Source organism: Poromitra crassiceps (assembly GCF_964638095.1).
Source record: "Poromitra crassiceps genome assembly, chromosome: 8".
Lineage (NCBI taxonomy): Eukaryota > Metazoa > Chordata > Actinopteri > Beryciformes > Melamphaidae > Poromitra > Poromitra crassiceps.
The window spans coordinates 25,354,638-25,359,066 of record NC_139629.1 but is presented as its reverse complement, the minus strand read 5'-3'; the positions used below and the strand labels follow the sequence as shown (position 1 = coordinate 25,359,066).

General features: G+C 40.4%; 1 long non-coding RNA gene across 1 annotated transcript; it reads right to left on the bottom strand.

Moving 5' to 3' along the window:
* Positions 1 to 1,935: 1,935 nt before the first annotated feature.
* LOC310780359 lies at positions 1,936 to 4,076 on the bottom strand. The gene is made up of 2 exons (XR_014552924.1): positions 3,965 to 4,076; positions 1,936 to 2,846 (listed from the first exon to the last, which is right to left on the bottom strand). It is a non-coding gene; the product is annotated as an uncharacterized lncRNA (long non-coding RNA).
* Between the last annotated feature and the right edge of the window lie 353 nt (positions 4,077 to 4,429).

The window sequence follows — 4,429 nt, the reverse complement described above, 5'->3', positions numbered from 1 at the left end:
GCGTGGTGTAATTCACCCGCTCTCAATTGGTGTGTAATTGAAGACATCTCTTCTCGACCTTCTTCTCTTTCAGCTTTAGTCTGTGCCCCTTTAGACTCTCGCCCCCCCCCCAATTTATTAAAAATCCTATAGTTCTCTCTTCTTTAAAAATATGGAAACAGTTTAGGCGTCATTTCAACCTGCTTGCCCCTTCCCCACATAGTTCTATATGCCATAATCATTTATTTCTTCCTTCTCACCTAGATGCATTTTTTAGTTTGTGGAGAGAGAAGGGTCTAGTCTGCTTTTCAAACTTATACTTAGAGGGTATATTTGCCTCTTTTGAGAACCTCAGTGTACAATATAATCTACCACACTCCCACTTGTTTAAATATATGCAGGCTCGTAACTACGCTCGCACGCATTTTACATCTTTCCCTCTACTCCTGGTAACCTCTTTTCTAACCGACATTCTGTCTCTTCCTAAAACAAGAGGTTTAATTTCAGTCATGTATAATCTCATATTGAACTCGAACACGATCTCTCTTGCGAGAGTTAGGGGTAAGTGGGAGGAGGAGTTTGGACAAGATCTGTCTGATGAATGTTGGGAGGAGGCATTAGTTAGAGTAAACTCCTCATCCTCATGTTCTCGTCTAACCTTAATCCAGTTCAAAGTTCTTCATAGGGTTCACTACACAAATGCTAAGCTTAGTAGGCTGTTCCCTGATACGAATGACATTTGTGATCGATGCGGCTTGTCTCCAGCTGACCATACTCATATGTTTTTCCTGTGTCCAAAGCTGTCTGATTTCTGGTCATGTTTTTTTTAGAACATTAAGTGAAGCCCTTAATATTACACTGAATCCATGTCCGTTTATTTCCATTTTTGGGGTGCCCTCTACATTAGTTAATCTCTCTAAAACTGAATCTGATGTTGTCGCTTTTGCATCACTCATAGCCCGTAGACGCATTCTGTTGCATTGGAAAAGTCAAAATCCCCCTCCTTCCACATCCTGGCTGAGTGATTTAATGTCTTTCCTGTCTTTGGAGAAAATTGGGCATTCTGTGAGAGGATCAATTGCTAATTTTGACAGAAGATGGCAGCCTATTATCTCCCATGTCAACTCGCTCGTGTCTCTGGACCCAAACTGACCTTTATTTTATTATTTTTTGAGATGGACACCCTGAGCATACTTTATTCTTTTTACTTCTATATACTTCTCCCTTTTTTTTTTTTTTTTACTTTATCTTTCTATATGGACTTGTCGATTGCTCACCACCCCCCATGCGACCTATGCCTGATTTGTGTGGTATCATGTAGACTTATTGTTTTGTTAGTTTTTGTTTTGTTTTGTTTTGTTTTTGTTTGTTTGTTTTTGTTTTGTCTGTTTGTTTCATTGTTGTTTTAGTTTTCTTTCTGTTTGTGCCTTTGTCAATTTGAGATTGTATAAGAAAAGGTTGTGCTCCAGTCTGCGACTGGTGCATCCCAAAAGAAAAAAAAGAGAGAAGAAATATCACTGTTCTGTGTGTACCTTGTATATAACTTTGCAAAATTCCAATCTCAAATAAATATATTATAAAAAAAAAAAAGAATCTAATTCACAATAAAAACTAATGTGAAATGAAAAAAAAAAAAAAAAAAAAAAAAAAAAAAAAAGAGCTGTAGATTTGGACTTTATTAGCTCCCACAGTTCCATATCTGGTTCTATCCTCTCTATGTGTATATCGTTCTCTGACCATACAACAAAATCTGCAAACTCCTTATTGCATACAAGCAACTGTGTCTGGACCTGGAAATAGTAGGCATGTGAATGTTTGAGCTGTAATTTGCCATTCGATTCTTCCAAACAGAATCTGCTGTCAACACATTCTTTAAGGCTTATCCTGTCATGTGCACAAAGTGGACATTTAACCTCCACTACACCATCACCACAGCAATCACAATGCATTACGCCATCAGGTGTAGCCCCCAGGTGAGGCAGTTCTGGATTTATTACAAAACCACTGGTTTCACATCTGAAGTTGGTGTGTGAAACCATTTTCTGGCGATAGCAACTCAGTGCCTGTAGTTCATGATCACATCCCCAAGCGGTTGCTTTGGTTGTAAACCCTGTGCTTAGAGGGTAACAGATGCTTTTGATGAGACTTGGTGATGGATTCTCAGGTGGTGTGCAACAAGCAGCTTTCATGCGGGAGGCTGTAACTCTGCCAGCTCTAAAGCTATACCAGGCGTTGCTTTTAGACTGTTCTCTTGTCTGCTGTTCTATTGCATCAGCTTGCCTTTGAGTAATGTCAATTGCGATAGCACTACAATGTAGGAGTAGCTCTTGGCTTGTCATAGAAATGCACTGTTCATCCAATAGCTCAGTCAGGGGCTGACATGTGTTGGTGTTGGTCGACACTGGAGCATAGAGCTCAGCATAGTCTGGCATGACAGAGAGCAAGACCGCTTTATCACCTGTAGCATGCAGCTCTCCAAGGAAAGTGGCAGCCTCAGCATCTGTTGGCTCGGACACATCAGGTAGCGTTTGTTTTTCCTTGTATTGTGTCGGTTTTCCTTCTGCCAATGCTGTGTCTAGCCTTTGTTTGATTGTCACTTTTGAATGAAAGTCAATGTTCTCCACTTGAAGGTACTTTTGCTTTGGTTGCCCACTTGGAAGTAACCAATATGCAGGTTTTTCTGTCACAGTTTGGGACTCACGGAGTGAAACTGCTGCCTGGATAGCAAAAAGTACTGCCCCAACATGGCTGCACGTCTCCCCTAATCCTGCCATACACGTGCAGTGCGCAGACAGGACAACGCCATCCTTCTGGGCAATGACCCATGGGTGCAGAGGTGGGGCACTTAGTTTCTGACTGTGATTCACCTGTGGAAAGACAAGAACACATTGTTTGCGATCAAGATTTCAAAATCCAAGAGGCATGATATACTGTACAAGCACTGTACAAGTGTAGCTACTGTTAGCTGCCCGGAGAAAGCAGCTCTAGACAAGTGTGACATAGTTCTGTGGTTATTTTGTTATATGAAATTATAGTAACACATACCTTACAATATAATATAACATAATGCAATTCAATGCAATAGCCCATAGAAGTTTTGTTAAGCTTTATAATATTACATTTGTCTTGAGACAATGTCAAGGAGGTGTTGATTCAACTGGTATGGTATTTTATTTACTAGTGGGGGTCCATGGGAGTTAGACCCCCACCCCACCCCCAGTCTGGAACACAGTGGTCTCAAAAGCCTCAGGGACACACTCAAAATAATCATAAATAACTGATGATACCACTTATTAGATTGGTGATGTCACTCAAGCACTCAATGATGTCATCAGTGAGTGATGTCACCAGATTATGTCATCATGACATCACATCATTGGGTAATTAGGGCAATTACCTAATAATAATAAAAAATCCAGCATAGCTGTGGCCAGACAAAACACACAGTAACTTCTCATTCGTATTGTAAGATTGATTTATTATGGTGGTTTATGGTGTCCTTGAGCAAATACAGTATTTATTGTCACTCTGTATGTTGTTGGTCAGGGTGGTAAGCCACAATCATGCTGCTGGCATTGTAGCTGGTATGCATTGCGTATTATATTGTTTAGATAGCATTATATTGTAAGGTTTGTGTTATTTTGCCCCAACTCCTGCAACGTTAGGTGGCATCATGTCAAGTCCAAAAGTGTAGCCTACTAGCCTACTGACCATGGACGTTATGCTACTACTGATTGCATCAGAGTGCAGCCTTGCTTTCAAAACAGCATCTCAGAGCTAAAACAATGGTTCACCGTTTACTTTAAGCCCCTTCTGCAACTCACTTTCCAGGGTGATTCACTTCACAATGCCATTGAACACATGTTAAAACGTTACTAAGGCTACTTTGATTTGCTGAGGTTAGCTAACGTTAGCAAAGATTGGGCTAGCATGCAAGCAAGTATCAGATCGTATCAAACAAACATGTAACGTTAACGTTATTTACCTTTGCTGTCACGACGATGTTTGATGATGATGATGATGTCGTTGGTGGCACAAAAGTAAGAATGTCAGAGACCTTGCCACAGACGAAATAGTCTTCTTCTTCTTCTTCTTTTTTATTTCCGGCAGTGTAGACGCTACTAGGCGTATTACTGCCCTCCACAGTTCAAATGAAATTTGATGTCTTCTTCATATTTACAGTGTTCATCATGTATCCACCCATAGTACTCCCAATCACTCTATATATATCCATTCTACTGCTCAGTCGTCGGGAACTCATCCCTCAGCGCCTTCTCAATCTCCTCTCCAGAAATGTCCACAACATTCAAGAACCTTCTAGCTGCATCCATCATCATCTTAATCTTTTCCTTTTTTCCCTTGATCTGCTCTGTACAATTAATCACCATGGCCATAAATGTCAAAAATCCTTTTTTGTCCACACAAATGATTTGTTCACCTCCCTTCTGTT